General features: G+C 36.6%; 1 protein-coding gene and 1 long non-coding RNA gene across 2 annotated transcripts in view; both read left to right on the top strand.

Annotated features, from left to right (window-relative positions):
* The window catches only part of spon1a (spondin 1a), a 232,422-nt gene that overhangs the window by 75,154 nt on the left and 134,217 nt on the right, over positions 1 to 23,051 (top strand). The gene's annotated exons all lie outside the window — the stretch shown is intronic.
* Positions 1,687 to 22,594, top strand: LOC125254479. Its single transcript, XR_007181673.1, has 2 exons — positions 1,687 to 12,514; positions 19,780 to 22,594. It is a non-coding gene; the product is annotated as an uncharacterized LOC125254479 (long non-coding RNA).

Raw genomic sequence — 23,051 nt, 5'->3', positions numbered from 1 at the left:
TTTTTTTTTTTATAGAGATGATTCCAGTCTGGCATATTGAAAGCCCCAAATTAAAGATAAACAATAAAGCAATCTCAAAATGTGTTTGTGATAATTTTTTTGCTGTTAAGCTATCACACAGTAGATATAACCTCGACAACAGCCAATCCAGTACACTCAGCTATTGGACGAAATGATGGCTAATTCATATAAACAGTCACGTTCAAATATTTCTATATGATCCATATGATGCCCCACTGATAGTTAGGTTTAGGGATGGGGTTAGGTGGACCTTAATGCGTATGTTTTTTGTTTGTTTGTTTGTTTGTTTTTTCTAAACTATTTTTTTAGTTGAACTATCCCTTTAAGCTGCTTCATTGTGTGCAGCAAAATATAGATTAAGTTTATTAATAACAAGGTTGATATGAGTTGAAACTGCTGAGGTTATGTGCTTATTTTTTAGAGGGCACTGCTGAATATTTCAGCCAAGGCTGGAGTAGCTTGGAGCTGGACTATTTGTCTTTTCCAAAACAAACCTTTAGACACAATTAAGTAAGTCTGTCCTTGGAAAATAACCAAAGTCTTGGTTTGCTGCAAGAGACTGAAAGTTATTTGCTATAGAATAATGCAGACAATAAAGTGATATAGCAGTGCTGCTTATGGTATTGTTGTTGTATTTTACATTTTAATTGAATTGAAGACCCTGTCATAAATCTTGCTAATTTTAACACAGTATAACAGAGTATACACCGATCAAGCATAACATTATGACCACTGACAGGTGAAGTGAATAACACTGATTATCTCTTCATCACGGCACCTGTTAGTGGGTGGGATATATTAGGCAGCAAGTGAATATTTTGTCCTCAAAGTTGATGTGTTAGAAGCAAGAAAAATAGACAAGCTTAAGGATTTGAGTGAGTTTGACAAGGGCCAAATTGTGATGCCTAGACGACTTGGTCAGAGCATCTCCAAAACTGCAGCTCTTGTGGGGTGTTCCTGGTCTGCAGTGGTCAGTATCTATAAAAAAAGTGGTCCAAGGAAGGAACAGTGGTGAACTGGCGACAGGGTCAGGGGCGGCAAAGGCTCATTAATGCACATGGGGAGCGAAGGCTGGCAACAGACGAGCTACTGTAGCTCAAATTGCTCAAGAAGTTAATGCTGGTTCTGATAGAAAGGTGTCAGAATACACAGTGCATCGCAGTTTGTTGTGTATGGGGCTGCATAGCAGACCAGTCAGGGTGCCCATGCTGACCTCTGTCCACTGCCGAAAGCACCAACAGAGGGCACATGAGCATCAGAACTGGACCATGGAGAAATGGAAGAAGGTGGCCTGGTCTGATGATCACGTTTTCTTTTACAACACGTGGATGGCCCGGTGCGTTTGCGTCGCTTACCTGGGGAACACATGGCACCAGGATGCACTATGGGAAGAAGGCACGCCGACGGAGGCAGTGTGATGCTTTGGGCAATGTTCTGCTGGGAAACCTTGGGTCCTGCCATCCATGTGGATGCTACTTTGACACATACCACTTACCTAAGCATTGTTGCAGACCATGTACACCCTTTCAGGGAATTGGTATTCCCTGGTGGCTGTGGCCTCTTTCAGAAGCCACAAAGCAAAAATGGTTCAGGAATGGTTTGAAGGGGAACAAGTTTGAGGTGTTGAATTGGTCTCCAAATTCCCCAGATCTCAATCCAATCAATCATCTGTGGGATGTGCTGAACAAACAAATCCGATCCATGGAGGCCCCACCTCACAACTTACAGGACTTAAAGGATCTGCTGCTAACATACCACAGCACACCTTCATGAAGCTAGTGGAGTCCATATTGACGGGTCAGGGCTGTTTTGGCGGCAAAAGGAGGACCAACACAATATTAGGAGGGTGGTCATAGTGTTATGCCTGATCGGTGTATACACAATATCTACACACTGAAACTTTTTACTGTCAGGTTCTAAGGTAAATTTACCTAAAAGTCCTAAAGTTGATTTTACATGTGTTTGTTGGACCTTTGTAGGTCTAGGAACAACATTCCTGTAAAAGAAACATACACATTAGCAACACCTAATTAACATTAACAAGACCTAAAATTACAATGTTGTCAAAGCCCCAATTCCAGTCCTAAATCTAACCATACATACAATGTGATCCTGATTCTGGAACATCTGCAACCTGCTGAATTTTCATGCTGGTCCAGGCTTATTCTGATTAGTCCATATGCTAGTTAGCATAGTCATTGGGTCTCATTCAATAGTAATTGCATGTATTATTCGTATTTATAAGCACAGGAGAAGAAAAAAAAAAAAAAAAAAAAAGCCTAATTTACAACACGTGCATACGCACATAGATTTGTTCTTAACATCATTCTTACTGTAATGAATGTGGAGTATTCTAAATGAGCGACCGTGTGCCCGAGGATAGAAATTTGCATAAAATACACCAAAACATTTCCATATAAGGGCTTTCTGCACACCCTTTCCTTTCATTGCTCTCAGCAAACATGATGCTCTCTAGGGCACGCTCTCATCTAAGAGATCCTCAAGCACTGTCAAGTGTGCCATCCTCCAAACAAGTTCAAACAAAATAAACATCTTTAATGCAGACCCAGATTAGAGAATAAAATTTAGAATGAAAGTTATTGATAAATTCATGAAAATCTTCGTATGCAGATGTCACACGCATGGTTAGTGAATGAGACCCATTGTTTTCTCCAGCAAAGCATGTTGGTGAACATCGGTTAGCATGGTTTGTAGTTCTAAGCTGGTTAATTAAACTAGTCTTGTCGGTTAAGTTAGATCAGCAGCCTGATGCCATCTTTTAAGCCAGGCAACTCCACACTACAGTTTCATGAAACAACATGGACCATTAAATGACCAAACCCCTTCAGAGGTTTTCAAAATCCACAGGTGGCTAGGGGAGCTGGGAAGCAGGGCCTGCTGCTGAGCTACATATGCTAATGATTCATTCATTTAGCAGTCCATTACGCCTCAGCATTCAGTGTTCCTGGGCCAAGAGGGAGGGTCCTGACGACTGAACACTGCTGCTTGACAAACTGAGCCTCTGTGCTTATATGCCCACGGCCACATCACATGCATCTGTTTGGTCATGCTGATGAGATATGCTCTCCATTTTCCTAAGCCTCCAAAGGTATGGTGGGCATTTACTGCGTAGAAAAATAACTAATAGACATTAGCTGCTTTCTTTGTAAAGTAAAAGATAAATGCACAGAAGTTTTATGTTTTCTTTATTTATTTATTTTAGTTTGGTTAAAGCCATAACAGTCTAAATTTCTAATGTCAGTCGGCACATCCCGTGAATATTAAGAGCTTTTTCACATGTTATTGCCCTTAAACTGTCAAATACACACAAGGTTATGTCAAAAACAAACAGTTCTCATAAACAGTCGGTTATGTCAGTGAACGTAAACAGCAAGTAAAGAAATCACATCTGTATATTGAATCAGATCTGTGTATTAAAATGAAAGCAGTGTAATACAGTACCTACTGCTTCACATATATGCTGTTAATATGAATCAAACAACAAAAGAAAAACAGAAAATCACTCACTGCTCTTGATTGAATAGCTTAGTAGCTTTAATAAGAATGAATTTCTTACTTGAATGCAGTTGTTAGATGCTCTGGTGAGGAGATAAACATACAGGGTGTATGCTAATAGGGCAGATTCCGTCAGCAGTTTAGGGCGGAGCCAAAGCATTTGTAACATCACAAAAGCTACAATCTGCGACACTGCTTATGATTTATTGGGATTATAAAAAGAGGAGTGGGTGGATTTTTACCATTATAGGGTGGTTGTGTATGTTTAAACACCATGTAAAAGTGAATTTTGCTTAATTGTCCCCTTTACGGCATGTTTCTTGATAAGGCATGCAGAAAGCATTCAGCCACACACCTGCTATAAGGAAAGGGTCCTTTGTAGCAAATTTCTTAACCAGAGTAAAGCACTTATTTGCCGTGTTTCTAATCACAGCTGGCTGATAAGCATCGAAAGGCTCTTGAGCAGAGGCGCAGATATGGCCTCCCATGAACACACACACACACACACACACACACTTGTACGGAAGTGTGCATGCTTTTCCAAAGATGTAAGTCAGAAACGTTGAAGCATTTGCTTGCGTTAAATGACTTTTAGTCATGGGCTGTTCGCACACACTGCACTGCTTATTCCAGCTATTTCAGGCACAGGTGTAGATTGGTTTTAACATTGATGGTGGCATTTTGAAATCAGACTGAATAGATGCACAGATATGCACATCTGCACAGTCTGTATGCGGTTTGCCACAGTATTATCATTTTAAGTATAAGTAATAATAAAAACAAACAAACAAACAAACAAACAAAAAGCCATAGACATGCACCAGTAAAAATTAGTTATTGTCTTTTTTGTGTGTGTGAGAAATTAATAATTTGCATGGGTGATCACACAACGTGGAAACATTCTGAACTTAAAAGAACATATTCTGATTCTTAAATGAATTATCTGGTTCACAAAACTAGTTCTAAATTATTCTTTCCCAAAATTGACTGATCTTCTCTTGTTTAAAGCACTCACTTAAAGTGAGGATTAGTGCACTTTTAAATGAAAATTACCCCAAGCTTTACCTTCAAGCCATCCTATGTATGTGTATATCTGACGAACACAATTGTAGAAATATTAATAAATATCCTGACACATCCGAGCTTTATAATGGCAGTATGTGTTACCAAACGAGTATGAGCTGAAGAAAGTGTCTCCATCCACATTTATTCATCATAAACATAATCCACACGGCTCCGGAAGGTTAATAAAGGCCTTCTGAAGCAATGCGTCTGAAGCAATCCTTTAATGATGACATAAATTTGAGTCTCTTCGTCACATTAAGTGACCATGTAACTTAGTTCAGAAGTCATATGGAATACATTCATTATACTTTTATGGTGCGTTTGCAGCTTCAGTTACCTTTATTTTCAATTATTTTATTGAAAACATGCAAATTCTTCACAATTTTTCCTTTTGTTTTCCACGAAAATAAAATGTGTTTGAAAAAGGTTGAGCAAATGATAGAATATTCCCTTTTGGGGAAACAATTAATTTAACCTTGATAGTGACATTTGATTTGAGGAGTAATATACCACACTCTCACACACTCTCACACACACACACACACACACACACACACACACACACACACACACACACACACACACACACACACACACACACATCTTTACTTCTGTTGACACGCTTTATGCATGTTGCTCTGTCTTTACACCCCTCTGTCAACACTATAAATTTGAATCATGTGTTCTTGCTCATCTTTAATTCATGTGCCTCTCTTCATAAATCTGTTTACTGTAATAGTCTATACCTGGCCTGTTTTATGTATGTAAATAAGCCCTTTACTCTGAGATATTTTTTTACAGCGTAATATGCATCTGATTTGTACGGAGCCCAGGAAGTCACCTTTAGGAGGAAAAATCTCTGGCCACAGTTTTGCAATTCGTCCCCTCAGTTTATAAACCATACACACAGATTCTTAAATTGTTTCCTTGTTTTATCAAATCGCTCCCATGGATGAATAAATCTTACACATGAATTTCCAATCAGTGCGCTAAGATTTGTGAACCATACTTTCAGTTTTCAGTCTATACCCACAAATTCATAATCCGTGCCCACACTTTCAGAATCCTTTCCCACAGTTTTGCAAAGTGTACTCACGGATTTGTGGCCCATCCTTAATTTTTTAAATCTAGTCCCGACACAAGAACAGAGCAAGCTGCCAGTTCTGTTAACATATCTTTTATATATAAGCGAATAAAAAAGGCATATTTTAGCATGCAAATATTTTCTCTCAATACCATTTCATCAATATTTGCCATGCCTACTTCCAGCCTCAGGTATTTGGCAAAATGGTAATTGCAAAGCCTTCAGTCAGCTCCACCAAGAAGGATGAAAGCTTAATGGAACATAGAGGAATAATCACAGAAGACGTCCATGACAGTCAATTAAGCACAAACAATAGAGTGTTATTTATTTACTGAAGACATACAAACCCCTTTCCAGACATCTGCCACCCATTCTACTTAATAAAGTATGTCTGTGTTAGTGTTTATAATCAAACTGACTGAAGATTTACCAAAAAACAAGTAAATGCGAAGATAGAATTTTTCAAATTTTAGCTGTGTTAACTCTGCTTAGTTAAAGAAACCTGACTGCTTGACAGCAACTGCTCAGCACAGCTGAGGATGGAGGGCTTATCAGAAGAAACATGCTGCTGAGGAAAGGAAAGCTGTGGCTTTCCGTGACCCACTGGCATTGCATTTGCCTGAGGAGATTATGAGGACAGTAGGTGACATAAAGTCAGTGTGGACACATTCTAACAGTAAACCACTGTAATGTTCAAACAGTATAGCCTCAAAGAAGTATTTGTCCTTATTGTCTTTGTTATTTCACATTGCACTGGTTGGCTTTAAGTCTTTATTTATTAATTAAGGTTGTCAAAGACCCATAGCCATCTGTATAAAAATGTCTTTTAAATTTAATTGGTTATGCTTGCAATAGCTGCTACCAATCACTTCTTTGAATTCAAGAGCAGCCTGCAACAAAAGGTGTCTTGTTTTCTGTTTATTTCAGTACCCTTTAATATCTCAAGTACTTTATAACAACTATATTATTTTATTTTTAGTAAATGAATGGTGTACATTTTAGCACTACAATTTTACTGATATGTTTCAAAAATTAATATCTCTGTTGTAATAATTTTGCACACCCATTTCTCTCCAGTAATGCAAAACAATTTGTTGCAACAGTGTTTAGGAGAAAATAACATACAAGAGGTATTTTATCCAGAGAGGCCTTTGGTCCCATTTTACACTATCATCTAAAGTAATGTTCATGAAGTTAGCAATTAATTAACATATTACCTATTCACAACTGTAAAAAGGGACTAAATCTTAGTTTTGTTTTGTTTGTTTGTTTGTTTTTTTACGTTAAATATGTAAATGTTAAAGTTATGTTCAGTTTGTGTTAGTCACATACATTTAGTTTTCATGATTTTTTGTATTCAAATATGTTTGAAGAAACATAAACCTAATAATTACTTAGGTTGAAAAAAAAAAAAAAAAAAAAAGTGAACTCAGGAAGAGCCAAATGGTTTTTCACAGCATGGTATGTTCTAGTTATTTTAGAGAGGATTTTCTTACCGTGTTCATTTTCTACTGAAATAGATGTAGGGCAAAAAACAACCCAAGTTAAAACAGGAAATCGCTGTGTTTAACCAGCTTCTTCACAATAACTATATTACTGTTACCTGAAAGAAATATACTGATTTAGTTTGATGTGTGTAACAGGGCCTATGAGCTTTATTAACCAGCAGGAGCAATCCATCAATAATTTTACTGCTTCACTGCCACTGCAAGAAGTCATTTCCAAAAACCAGTGAACTGCACTCACAAGAGTCATTCTCTGGAATATGCCAGAACAACGATTAGATGAGTGAGCAAAAACTGTCTGTATCTTAATACTGACCAGTGACTGTGTAGTAGTCACTCTGGAGAGGAAAGCATTTGTGTGATTAACATGATATTTTTGATATTCCAAACAACATATTTAAATCTGAAATTCACTTTTTGTTTTTTCTTTCTTTCTTTTTCTACAAATACTATGAATACCTAACTGAACATACACGCTATACAGTAGTGAATGTGGAGGGGTTTGTGCAGAAAAATAGATTGTTCAAATTAGGTCAACATAAAGAGAGAGTTAACATCCACTCCTTCTCCTTGGTCTTTCCATTGTCTCTTTGTCCACCCTGATAAATGACTGTATCAGGCTTTACAAGCACACATGATGTACGCATTGTTCTGGCCACAGTGGATGGCCACAGTTGGCTAATCAATTTGAAATCCTACCGGAGAGAATGGAAGTGTTTTTCTATAACGTATCAGCTTAAAGCGGGGAAGCATTTGATTTGAACATCAAACTGGCCTACAAGACCCAAATAGAACCTTTCACCAAAGATTTATGAGCTGTTTTATCCCTACTGTACTAGAAGTGTTACTTTATCCATTTGGGAGGACATGTATTAGAAATGTCGAAGGGGACAATTAATTCCTGACAATGATAGCAGTATCACAGTTACCAGTGTCTAAGTTGAAGTTATTAGTATTCTATGCACTTGTGGCTAATACTGCCTTTGTGTGTGCTGACACAATGAAGAAAATGGTTATGACATCAGAAAACCAATGTACTGGAGATGACTTCCAACAGAGTTGCAAAGAGGATCTTCTCCCAGTGCCTAAGGCAAGAAGAGAAATCCAGAACAATTCTTTTAGCATTACCTGGACTTTGCAATATCCCTGGTTTTCACTGCTGGCGATATGTGGACTATGGCATTTTTGGAGATTCTTGGCCATTTCTTGACTTCTTATGGGAATCATTTGAATCATTTCAGAAAATTAAAAAATATAATATCAATTTAATGTACATACAGTTTGATGGAAAAAAAAAAAAAGAAAGAAAGAACTTCCCTCTAAATATTAAAGGAAAGTATTTGCATGCTAATTAGCGCTAATGATCTTTTTAGCACAATGATTAACTCCAGGGTGTTCAGCTGGGATTGAGTGCCATGGGGGGGACTAGACAGCCAGCTGCTGATGCCAGCAGAGTATGTTCTTAAATGCTTCTATGCATTTACCATAAACAGCAAATACATTAATGATAGTTGGGCATATACATCTTAACTTTGCCAAATTGGTGTTATATTCACAAAACTAATGGTCTGTGCATTAATGTGCAAACTTGTTTTATGTAATAACTGGGGTTATCTACAACTGCCCTGGTATATAGGAGTTACTTACTTTAGTAAAGCAAAAGTCTTGCAAATATTTGTAAACATTTTATGAAGATCATGTGTAAGTAAATATATTACTATTCCACAATTTAATGTGTGTAATTAAATGTGTTATTACAAATATAAATACATAACATACAAGTTTCAACAGAATTTACATTAGCGTTTCAATTTCTAAGTTTACTAAGTGTAGATACTCTGTCTCATTTAGATTAAAAAAAATGTGCATCACTCAATTTCTGCAGTGACGTAGGCCGTAGGGAGTATGGCTTGTGAAAGTAACTTTTGATGCGATCGACCCAATTTCGAATCCGGCATTTATTTTCAACAAAAAAACCTGAAGCTTTGGAGCACAAGACTTAAATTTGGTCTCATTTTAAAGAAGACCTTTGGCAGATTGTTTTCGAAGTGAAAAAAAAAAAAAAAAAAAAATATTAACAAAATGCATAATTTTATAGTTAAATGGCCCTGGACTTAAAAATTGCAGTTTTAATGGGTTTCAATGGAGGCATTTTTTTGTCCTTAGGTCCTATATTTTGTGTACCTGATGTAAAATAGATTTATTAAAGTAAGTGAGGGTGAAATAGTAAGAATACAATAAAAATACATCTACCAAAATGTATGCAGTTGGAATTAACACAGGCTAAATGATTCAAAAATAAATAAATAAAAAATTAAGAAGATAAAAATGTCCTAAAGTATTTTTATTTGAAGAATATTATTTCTGTAATACATTTTCATTATTTATTTATTAACAATAACTTTTAAAACGTATTGTGAATTCCATCTTGACAATCAGCACAATCATGACATTTGTGCTGGCTGTAACTTTTAGTGGTGTTACAGTAATTGGTGTTTTTGCCACTGGTTTTATGTCTTTGGTCTAACTGGTTCTTATTGATTTTAATTGACAAAATAAGAATTAATGTTGCTGTATATTAGAATGATAACTCACATTTCTGAAGGAGAAATTTGATATTTTTAGATGCAAATCGTCCCCTTGGAATTATAAGGTTCTATCTGACATTTTTGTCAAAATTGAGTTATTCACATTATTCATATTCTGTGACAACTTATTTACATTATGTGATGTTTCTTTTTTTAAGTTGCGTACATTTTGGTACTTTTTTTTAGAAAACAAAAAGGTTCTATCTACAAAGTTACACTCTAACTTGGGTCTATAAGGTTCTATCTGCGTGAGCCAATCAGCACTTCGAATGCAGACACGAGGACCAATCAGGATCAGCGTTTTTTGTCATGTCACCAAATTAGCGGAAACGATTGCTTTAACATGCTAAATCGGTGAATCGGTGATCGTTAGACAGCAGCACTATTAAGAGGATAGATTCGGGTTTTGTAGTCTATTTTCTTTACTCCAGTCATGTCATTGTCATATGAGGTGAAGTTATGTATATACTAGGTTATGTTTTAACCTTGATCCATCCTGTGTACTTGTACTGAGCTGTATGTACTATGTATCTATAAAGCTGTACGAAATGGCACACTGGATTAAAGTTAAATTAAAGTTAAGTTAAATTTTACATTGTTGGTAAAAACCGAGTTGTTGCATAGTTGAAGTAATTTAAATATTTTAAAAGTGAAACATTTTTAATTATATATAGTCAGTGAAACATTTTTCAATGTTTATTAAACTTTGTTAAACACCTTTGCTGAAGCATTGTCTGTTTTCTTGCAGTTTTGTTAGTCTTAAAATCTCTTAAATTTTACAATATTAAGCCTTAAAGGTCAAATAGTCAATCATTTAATTGATTGGGTCGTAATTACAACAATAAACATTAGCATGTTATTTCAGCCATACTGATGTCTAGAGAGAAAGCCATTGTACCTGTCCCATTTTCAGTGGAATAAAGTCCTGTCAGATGTATTACAGTAGCTGCTTTCTGTCTAAACAAAAGGAAAATTAAACTTAAATGGTTCCTGCAATAATGTGTTAAATTACCCATCATATTCCTACCTAAATTTAACATCTGCACTGGACAAAAGATTAAGCACTGCCTTTTATGCTTAACTTGAACAAGAAAAAAATATTCATTTAAAATATGAAATAAATGTCATAAAACCATTAAATTTAACTTTCTCATGCATGTCAACACATTGTCACAACACTAATTTTGTGTTCTAAAACAAATTTTAAGTAAACTGTTTTTCATGTTTGAAAGAAAGTTGTTCCCCATATAGATTTTGCTATATGGAATGCAAAAACTTTGAAACTCAATATCTCAAAACTGCTCAGAATGCAGATAGATCCTTATAATTCCAAGGGGACAAAATGTCCACCCATTTGTAGACTGACCCAGCTCACCCAGCTGACCAAACCCCTTACAAATCTCATCAGGAGAACACTTATCCAGTCCTTGTTTTACCCAGTTGCATTAAACGTCAAGTCAGAGCCTGCCATGGTAATGCAGTGGGCTTTCAGCAGAAGTCAATGGGAACATGGTGCCATTTCCTCAAGGCAGGACACAATAATTGGGCATACTTAACCATTCATGCTGTCCTACTGGGCATGCCTGTGGCTGTCCTGAGATGCTGGATGCTTACGAGCTGGAATTTTCTTGTCGTACTCTTATGAAGTCTTGTGCATGTGCAGTTATCTAGGGGTAGTGTGATAATTGCAATTATGGAATGTTTCATTGCAAAATTGATCTAATAAATAAGGTGATGTTTTACTCTTATGTAACACAAAAAGACAATTAAACCATCTGCTATGTCCTATCCTTACAAAACGACTGACTTGTCAAACACAACTTGGGCTATTATTTGTGCCTCAGCAGCTCGGAGATGGTCATGCAATCTGCCAGAAAAAGCTTGTTAGCCCATTCAGGCATGCCATGTTATGACAGTTATTAGGGGATGGAGTAATTGTTTTGAATTTAAAATTGTGTTAGAGATGGCAAAGCAAATGAGGCACTGGCCAGGATGTCTGATTTGCAGAATGAGTGGGAAACATCTTTTCTTCAGCTACATTGTAATAGATTAACATTCTGGCTTTTTCTGTATGCCATTCAAAGAAATAATCATGTTTGGGTTAAACTACTTTTCTTCCCTAACATGGTTTTAATAATTCATAATTATTTCTTCTGATGTAAATTGAACATCTCAAATAATGTTTCAATGCACTTGTTTCAGTTTATGCTACATAAATTCACTGGCCTTCTGTGGAAAAAGTGTATGGCTTTGTTTTTTATTCATAGATTTGTTATTCCCCACCTTTCAGATTTATAGGTAAATGACCTCTGTTATGCTTTATGTTATGGGTCCTCTGTTACCTCTGTTACCTCTGTTATGGGTCATAGGTTTGCTGTCAGGTCCTTATGGCTTAGTGTCCAAAAACTTTGGAGCCACTGCATATGAGACCTTTAAACAGCATTTTTACATCATAATTACATGTAAACAACTAATTTTTGGAATTTTTTCACTGTAAACCTCTTAAACTCCAGTCCAGGGTTCTGCCAAGTTTAGCTCCAACCCTAATCAAACACACCTGAACAAACTAATCAAAGTCTTCAAAAGTACTTGCAAATTACAGGCAGGTGTGTTTGATTACAGTTGTAAATAAAGTCACTAGGACTCAGGTTCTTCAGGACAGGAGCTGAATAGCTCTGCTTTAAAACTTCTAGAATGATCAAGCACTCTTGGAAACAGACAGCTTAATCTCTGTAGTAAGTATTGACAAGCTTTACTTGTTCCTACACACTGTTCTAAAAGTAGAAACAGATGTTTCGTTTTGCACCAGATCCGCTGGTGAATGCCAGCGGGATGGATGCTTTGCCCACACCCAAAACCATCTGCTGCTCTAAATAGTATTCATGGATGCACACTGGCTTCATGTCAATTCATAGGGTTCAAATTCAGTCATTGGAAATCTATAAATATGGCATTAAAATTCATTGTTACTTTGGTACCATCAAATAAAGCTTCAAGTGTATTTGAGGAAGTACTGTATATTTCAAGCAAAAGTTTGTAAGTGAATATAATGACAAGGGGATTCTAGAATCTGAGGTGGCTTGGGCAGCCATGGTGAGACAGAGTCCGTAGATGACCACGGTGGGTCAGAGTCCATAAACGGCCATAGTGGGTTATAGTCCATGGGCGGCCATCTTGTCCGTAGACACAGGCGGAACGGGCATCTTGTCCGTAGACACTGGCAGAATTGAGTGCATTGCAACCGGCGGAATTGAGTGCGTTGCAACCGGCGAACTTGAGTGCGTTGCAACCGGCGAACTTGAGTGTGTTGCAACTGGCGAACTTGAGTGCGTTGCGGCTGGCAGGCTTGAACTTGAGTGCGTAGCAACCGGCGGGCTTGGACTTGAGTGCGTAGCAACCGGCGGGCTTGGACTTGAGTGCGTAGCAACTGGCTGGCTTGCGTGCGAAGCGGCCGGTGGGTTAGAGAGCGAAGTGGCTGGCTGGCTTGGGAGCAAAGCGGCCAGCGGAGGCTTAGGAATGCCAGCCGCTCGTGCTGAAGTCAGCGGTGGATCAGCCACACTGGAACGCAACCCTCTCCGCTCTTGGACAGATCCAGAGATGTGACATGATTCTAGAAGATCAGCAGCGACTTGACTTGGCTCTGGAAGATCGGTGGAGACGTGACTTGGCTCTGGAAGATCGGTGGAGACGTGACGTTTCTCTGGAAGATCAGCGGTGATGTGACATTGCTCTGGAAGATCAGCGGAGACGTGACTTGGCTCTGGGAGATCAGCGGGGACGTGACGTGTTGTTGTTGTGGTAGCTGCCATCTTGTGAGTGTTCTCTTTAGCGGCAGCCATTATGTTATTCAGCGAGGTGTCGTGTTCCTCCGCGACGCCCACAGTAAAGGGAGATCCACTCAGTTGCAAAGCCAGCTCTATATACTGTTCTAAAGTCCCGTTAGGATCATGTAATGGCATGATGGAACTGAGCGGTCCACCGCGAAAGAATATCATAAGGCACTCCTCATTAAAACAAGTTAATGGTGCCAGTTCAATAAAGTCCATGACATAATCCTCTATAGCTCTTGACGGAGACACATTAACTGGGCAGATGGGTTCATTTTAGATGAGACAGAAACACTCACGGTAGCTGCTGGATCTTGGTATGGCGAAGTCTTCTGTAACGAAGCTGGACTCAGGCAGGGATCCAATTGCAAGCTTTTATTAAAGGTGAGTGTGGTCGTACAGGCAGGGTCAAACGGGAACAAACAGGAACAGCAAAGGACAGGCAGAGACGTGGTCGGGATACAGGCAAGGATCAGGACAGGCAGATATCACTCACAGGTCGGTATACAAAGCACAGGTCAGAGGTAGGCAGCAGAGGTATCGTAAACGGGTAACAGGCAAGATCATCAACAGATAGGCAGACAGGATACTAACGCTCAGAATTGCACACAAGGTAAACAAGACTTCGCGATGAGGTGGTGTGTGTGAGTCCTTTATAGTCCAGATGATGTGCCAAGTTGTATGTGGCGACAGGTGATTGGTGTGGAGTGTGTGCATGTGACTGGCAGAGAGGATGATGGGAAATGTAGTTCGGGAACTGACAGGAACTGACGGTGATCGTGACAAATATAATATAATATAATAAATATATTAAGATATTATCAATAGAATGAATTCAACACAGGCTCACTTGAAAAATGTGCCTGTGGTAAAATTTCTGCTAAATAATGTTTTTGTTTTGTTTTGTTTTGTTTTGTTTTTTGCATATGTAAAAGAACAAATGTAACAGATAAACTGGCAAAATTTTATTATGTTTATTATGTTATTTTTTTTTTTGTTTTTTTTTTTTTTGTTTGTTTGTTTTTTTTTTGCATATCACAGCAGTTTTAACCAGACATTTAAATGTCCGGTGAGTGCCGCTAAAATTGCATTTGATAATAACATGCCACCTACACTAAACCTTAACCTAAACCTAAACTGATTATGTAGCTTGCTTCTACAAGTCTTTGAGTTCTTTTATAGTAACTCATGTTTCATGGGACACAAGTGCAATGCTATAACAGGTGAGCTACCACGCAAGTATACTGTGTCAGATAAGCCTTACATATGGAGCTTATCATGTTGTGCAACCATCAACATTTTACAAATCATTTATTACAAATCATTCACTTAAACAGTCCTTATTTACAAACCAAAATTATACTCAGGACACAGGAATATGTAAGGGATAACACTAACCACTTAAACATTAAGGAGAGCCGACAACTGAGCTGAACATAACAGAGACTATAAATACCAGGCGAACATAATGACAGACAGGTGCAAATAATACGTAACCAGAACAAACAAGGACATAATTAGTAAATAAAGGAAACCGGAACTAAATGGAGTGGGGAAACAGGAACTGAATGAAACAAAACAGAATCAAAATAAGAGTCCAATTAGTAGTGATAGCACTATGCTAAAAGTGTTTTAAGGTCAGAACATAGTAATGTGCAAAGAACTGCATGGAAATAAGTCCTTATTCACCAATAATCTGCATGCCCCTGTAATCTTAATTTGTGTGAAAATGAATAAAAGTTGTTTGTGCTTTACTTTTTACTACTGTTCATTTTAGCTGGAAATGAACAGTAGTTGTACGTATATTGTACGTATAGGTAAATTTAGTAATATTAGTAGAGGCCTGTTTTTGCAGTGAGTCTATATGTTGAATTAATATTATTTCAAGGAAATTATGATTACTACTGATTTTATGATTTTCATTTATATTCTGCACACGGCTGATTCTCTTCATGTTCTGTCAGAAGGAATAACCATCTGCCCATCTGCCTGTCAAATCACACTCATCCCTCTGTCCTCCACTTTAATGCACCCGTTCACTAGACATCATGTCCTGTGAGGCAGCCGTAAGCTCCATCCAGCTGTTTCACACTTCCCTTCAGATTTCGGACAGCCTGTTCGTGCTAATGTAAAGCCAGCATGGAGTCATGAGCAAAGCTAAGCTCCAGACATGATGTTCACAGGCACACTGACCCGATCAGCAACCACAACGAAAGGCTCTGTGAATCTGTACTATTTTAGTGAACTTTGGCTGCTTTTTCCCTCCGGCCACTGTAAGCTTTCTTCAGCTTATGACAGGATAAGAGAGGTGTCTCCAGAGAAACAGTGAAATATTCAAAAGTCTCTCTAATGATTGAGGACAGCCAGAGGAACGTAAAGCAGCTGCTGTCTTATCAAATTTACTGTCAATAGATTTTCCCAGCTGCCCTTCTGATGTACTAGACATCAATCAGCTCACCATTAAGGACTGAAATATTGGACACTTGCACAAAAAGCTTTGCCTCATTCATCACAAAATCTGACAGATATAAAAGATACAACTGCCACTGCTGTTCTTTACTTAAAGGATGGATTTTTATTTCTTAATAAGGAAAACTGAAAATTCTGTCATGACTTTTGCTTTCACCCTCATGTTGTTCCAAACCCGTATGTCTTTCTGTGTTCTGTGAAATGCAAAAGGAGATGTTTCGAAGAATCTTCATTCTTCTTTTTTACTTAGGATGAAAACTACACTTTAAAACCTTAAAACGAATAACATTTCTGCACTCGTGCCATCACTTATCATATTGTATTTATTTTGTATGCTGAGGGACACAAAATGTGTTTTCTAAAAATGCCTTGTCTCAAATTACCATACATCAAAAACAACATTAACACTAGAACCGCCACGGGGTAAAATTTATCCGTGGCTGTTTTTCAAATGTACATAACAGATTTTCAATGAAATATCCAAGCCTCCCAGTCATTGACTTTTACTAAAATTGTGTTATTTACAATCCCCTGTTGTTAAAAATTGTTTAGATAAAGCCAGATAATAAAAAAAAAAGCAAAAAAAAAAAAAAACCAGGGTATTTATACCTACAGACCTGCCAACATGTACGTATGTTGCTTAGCGGGTACGCTTTTTGACCTCCGAGTACGCTGGTACGATTTGTCACTCTATACTATGCAAAAACCCGGTGACTCCTCTGTGCACGCGTAGTACTCAAATCTAGCAAAAGAGCTCGACCAATCACGGCGCTGGGTTCATTTCCCCAAATAGCAAGGATGATTGACAAATGTGTATGGCCTATCAATAAAAAGACACTGCAAATCGACAGCAACACAAAATACTGCTCGATCTCCCTCCCTCCTTCCACTTCCGAGTCCCGCCATCTGATAGTGACTGAATTCTCAAACGAGAACAGTACAGCAGTCATGGTACTTCTGACTCCTAATTAAGGTAAACAGGTATAAAATGATCAAGTAATGTTGAACAACAAATCTAAATAAAAATTAAATCGCTATATGGCTTAGTGATTATGAAAATGCTGTGATGTGTGACTGACTGACAAGCGCGAGTCTGGAGAAACAGGCGTTTATTTATTTATTCTCAGTGTTGAGAAACGTAGCCTAGGCCTACATGTGTTGCGTCATTGTGTTAATACTAACTAATGTACCTAATTATGTAACATAGCCTACTTATTTTGTATGAAAACTAGCACATTAGTTACTTATGCATTTAAAATTACCGTTGTCTGAACTCGTCTCAAAGCAGCGCGAGCTCCCATAAACACAAACGCGCGCGCGCGCACAGAGAGGTAAAATGAAAATTGCCGTGCTTGGTTTAAAATTTGTTCTTGCTTGTGTTTTTTTTTTTTTTTTTTTTTTTTTTTTGTCAAAAAACATTTTTAATTGTCTACCCGTGTTTTTAAGATTCGGTAAATGACAGACGCTTTAGTTAACACAACCTCTCGTTAAATGACTTCTTGATATTCTTGAATAATCGATTCGTTTTGCTCTTATTGGTCCTGTCTATTCTTTGTCAACTGTTTTCTATAAATATGTTTGTATTGGCAAACCTTTATTCAGAAAATGTTTGTCTTGTTTATAATTCAAAGTCAGCATGCTACAAATAGAAACCCTTTTTTTTCTGTGGGATTTAGTATCATATTTGGATATTGGAATAATAAATTAAGTACTTTAAATGAATCACATGTAAACTCAATGTTTACTGTTTTCTAAGGGTTTCTTAATTGTAGACTAGTTTTCATTACAAAACCTGTATAAATGACTCGACTGTCAGGTTAATTGTATGTAAATATAGCCTACTTGAAATTGCAAACAAAAATTTTTAGTCCATATTAAATATATGAATGCCATTCACTTGTGGTTGTCAGTTTGTATAAGAACACATTATGCAATGCAATATTAATCATTAATTAAAAAAAAATGCTTTTCAGCAGGTGTAGTGAAATTTTTAATTGTGTCAAATTAAAAAAAAAAACTTTAACAGTCAAAATTAGACTAACGAAGATGGGTGTGTGTGCTTTGTGTATTGTATTCTCAAAAATGTAAAAAAATATATATGATACCCCCCCCCCAAAAAAAAAAAACGTGTCCCGTCCCATCACACTGGTACTCAAAACAATTTTCCAAGGTTGGCAGGTCTGTACCTATAAACTCCAGCTGGCCATATATGCTTTTATATTTGCGCTGTCATTTTTGCACCGCTTATGTTTTAACGTTCTATGTTACTAGGCAACGCCTTTCACCCACTGAGATCGCGGTAATCAGTTTTAGTCACGATGGATAAAACGCGATTTTATGGATGCCAAATAGAGACACTAAATGCAATGATTGATGAGTGCTATTTATTCTAGCCTGCCTGTTTCCCAAAAAAATTATTTCTGAACTATGATGTAATGAATAAAACGATTTTTAATATTTACCCCAAGTTTATTGGTGTTGTTCTTTTATTCAAATTATACATAACTAAACAAATTAATAATTAATTAGGTGAAACTGTGCACTTGAATTTGTTGTTGCATCATAGGCTACATATTATGCAGTGCGGTGAATTATTATTGCTCTTTATTGTCTATTTAGGGTATTTTCGTAAATAACATGGGCTAACTTAATATGTGATTAATGACTTTTTTTTATTTATTTTTTTATTTCAACACCCACATATGTATTTCTTTTCTAATTTTCTTTGTCATTCAGGCTGGTTTAGCCTATATTCACCGTTAAGAAAAGTGATTAGTGAAAAGAAAATAACTTTGAACATAAAACAACAGGACAAAAACATTGTCATTTTATGACTTTATATATTATTTTGTAAAGACAATGGCATAATACAGTGATATAATATGTTTTTTACCCATATCAAAACAGTAGTCGTGTGCGTGGGTAAATTTTACCCACTGGCGGTTTTAGGTATACAACGACCCCTGGTTCTAGTGTTAAATGATCATACAAGTAGTCCGTTTTATTGTGCACTATATTCCAGATCTTTTTGGGTGATGTGCGTTTAAATACTCACACCTTTATGGAATTGATCGGGATGAAATTTACAGCAATTAACAACTTAAATTTGGCTCTGCTCCTCACACAAACCTCGCACTGTACCACTAGAGAGGACAGCGAAACACATTGACAATAAATAAATTATGGTGATTACACTTATCTGTAATGTTTTTCTTCGTACTGTATTTTGGAATGGTTAGGGCAAGGTTAAGCAATAGAAGTGGGATTAGTGGTTCCTAAAATATCTATTTGATGGAAACTAAATTTGTCATTGTACAACATATTTTTAATGCATTAATTATGCCTTGTAATGCACTTTATAATGCACCTGCCCCAGGTGTGTGTTCATGGTGTGTGTGTGTGTGTGTGTGAACTTGGATGGGTGAAATGCAGAGCACTGATCAGTACCGATGTTATGTAATCCTAACCTATGTGTAAACAGTGAGAGCAGCCATATAGTAACAAGTTAAATTGACTGCTTTTATGATATCTTTATATTGCTTCAATGGCATTTTTGTTTGGACGTTTGGAAGAACATGACCGTGAGTAAACAATGGCATCATTTTGAGTGAGCTTTAATAAATATGTATTACACAACAAGCAAAATGATTAATATAAATGCTGACAGGTGTTCAATGTTTATTTTAATTGGCATCTTCCTCAAGAGCTTCAAGCATGAAGAAGGACACAGTGAAGGCCTGTGGGAGAAAATGCCACACCTGTTGTTTTGTTTGGCATGTGGCGACATGAGAGAGAGCTGGACCTAGGACAAATTTCCCAGGATCCCTGTTGGATTTCATGAATAATCAGATAAAGGCATGAATTAGCAATGACGCTTGGCTGGGTGCTACTGCTTGGATTGCCTTTTTTTTGGGACAATAAAAAGATTAAAAGATTTCCAGGGTAAGGATTGAACCTTAATTGGGCTACTTCCCAATAAGACTTTAAAAACTATCGAGAAATGTTAATTAATACAGCTTTTTTTCTTGTTTTGCAGAGAAGTTGTGCCTTAATAAGAGCTTCTGCTTTTTTGAACAATAAATTAAATATTGTGTGCACTGTTTTTTGTGGGCACTACAGAAGGTACTAATGAGGATAGAAGTTAAGGTTGAGCCCTATTTTGTGTGCTTAAAAACAAGCTACAAAAATAAATCACTGACAGGATATTCACTGATAAGCTAACTGAATGGCATTGTTTTTAACACTGATGTCTCATTAAATTTTACAAAATAAATAAATAAAAAAATGTAAAGGCTGTTGTGGTGCAAATTAGATACCCTTTAATTAAATACTTTAATTATTTATATTTTCTTCAGTAATTTTGAATATTTTTATAACAGTGTACCCGAACAATACCCTCTTATGTATGCAATTTGCAGGGGCGTGACTATGGGTGGGGCAAAAGTCCATCTGCCCACACAACTCCAGGCCAGCAATCTGTGCAGAAGTTTAGGACAGAGCCATTGAATTACATTAAAGTTACTTGCTTTTATTAGATTTAAAACTTGCTGTGTTGATGTTGTTCATTTTGATTGCTATCTAACACTATCTGAAATACTATCATTTCTTTTGTAGTAATGATGCTACACAGAATATTTATAAAAAGATAAAAAGACACAAATGAGTCATAATTAATAATGCGTTTAATTGCGTACAATACAAAATAAACATTCAGTTAGAAATCCTAAAAAAAAACATGTCTATGTAGTTCTTGTATAATGTTCTTGTATAGTAAATGACTGAATGTGCGCCTATAGTCTTACTATAAATTGAGCTTGTATTAAATTGTGATATGAAATAATTACAGTGTTATAGTGTTCATAATTTATATGTTGGTTAACCAGTTTGATTATGTTCAATATGTTCTACCATAGTTGTGGAGTCTCTTGTCAGACAGAACATAATTAAACATAAACATTAAAAAAAAAAAAAAAAAAAAAAAAAAAAAACATTTTCTATAGGCTACACTTGAGCAATAGCATGAACCTGGCTCTCTTAAACCTAAATGGAATGGAAAAGGACTGGAAGACCAAGAAAACATTCAAAATATGATATATTTCTTAGATTTTCTTCTTTGAGAAGATTTTTGAGAAGCCATTTATTCTGATTTTATTATTTGTTTATTTATTTATTTATTTTTACATTTTTGTGTACATATTTCCTGTATTTTCTGTTTGTATCATAATAAAGACCAACAGATAAATACGGATGGCCATTAAAACATTGCTAAAACAACAAAGCTGGTGGTATATATACATAAATATGCAGTGGGGTTTGTTTAAAGATAGAAACAATATCCTAGAACCTTCATTTTTTTGCTTAGCTGTATATTCATAAAATTTAAAGTTAATTAAAAAGACAGTTTGTTAACTAGCATTACTTATAATCATCCCACTTTGATCCTCCTGTCAGCACTCCTTTCAGAAAGAAAAAAAAGGTCACTGTAAAATTATAGCTAATAAGGACTAATTCAGCACATCAAATGTGAGCCACTTTTCTAATGACATAGACTTGAATGAAGGTCAAAGCTACTGTAATTCTCTAAATTAAATGCATAGTCTGATCAGGGTTTGTTGTAGCTATTTCTCATCCAGTGCCACATAAGCAACTGAAGTTCATTTCAGACCCAGATTAATTATTTATATTTATGAATCTATGGCTTTGTTCTAAAAAACCTAGTGAGCTGCCTTGCTGTCTACTGCCTAAACTGGCAGCATCCTAATTAGAATCTCATAAGTGCCTCATATGGGACATTCTACACAGGCAACAACTCTGTATGCCATACAAATAGCATGAGTGAATCTGTAACAGTATTCACGGCATCAGTCAAGCTAATTATATTAAATGCATTTTCAATAACTCATCTCATGCATTTACAATGCATTCTAGTATTTTGTTCCTTGGGAAAAGCACATGCAACGCTATAGGCACGTACTTATGCACTATTCTTTGAAATTTTGTAATAAATAGTGTAGTGTGTTCACGTTGAAAATTCCAAGTAGTGTGAGTAGTGTGTTCACATTGAAAATTCCAAAAAGAAAAAGTGAAAAATGTTGTTGTGCACTTCATGCACTCAACTGTCACAGCTTTAATAACGTAGCAGTGGGGGAGGGACTGTTAGCCTCTGTAGTGAATTAGCTCAAAAGGTAAATATAAATAATTAATCATAACTTGTTATAATTAATTATAAATATTTTAATCAGTTAATCGAATTAACATGATGTAGCTGAATTAATATTACAATCAATTAATCTTTTCAACCAGCGTTCTTTCCACTCAGTATTGATCATCTATCAACTCTTCAGAAAGGATATTTTCCATAGCCACAGAAAAAAAAACAAAAAAAACCTCTTTCTTAGCATGTAGCTTTAATCGTAATCGTTGTCAGTGACATATGTTAAAAAGCAGATCAGAATCAACTCGCAAGAATGTGCACACAAGTTTTATTGAACTAAATCACGGACACATAGCTAGACTATACACACAGACATATAAATCACGCATACATAGGAAATGAGAGAGTGGAAATTAATTTTAACTGTAGCATAATAGAGGAATGGAGCTATGAAGAGAGTCCTTTTTAACCTTTTTCATAACTTAATACTAAATTGCCATTTAGTGTTCAAATGTACGATACTTGCAAATGCCTTAGCTGTTGAGGAGCGTCCGGATCCGCAGGCTCAGGAGAAATTCTTGATAGTTTGTAATCAATATCTTCTGCATTGTCGAGGAAGTTGCGGATGGCTTACAGTGAATGAAGCCTGTTGGCACGGCTGTGTTGGCCGGCTGGCCTGGTCAGTTGACCAGCAAAAGTAGAATCATTAAGAACAAAGGCAGAAAACCTGAAGAGAGAGTGTGATCTGTGTGGGGGCTTTTTAACCTCTACAGAGTCACACTTTTGAGTTTTGGATTGACCAATGAGAAAGTTGCAGTTTCC

This window comes from Megalobrama amblycephala, linkage group LG19 (genome assembly GCF_018812025.1).
Source record: "Megalobrama amblycephala isolate DHTTF-2021 linkage group LG19, ASM1881202v1, whole genome shotgun sequence".
Lineage (NCBI taxonomy): Eukaryota > Metazoa > Chordata > Actinopteri > Cypriniformes > Xenocyprididae > Megalobrama > Megalobrama amblycephala.
The sequence above is the reverse complement of the archived record's forward strand: the minus strand, read 5'-3'. Positions and strand labels throughout refer to the sequence as shown.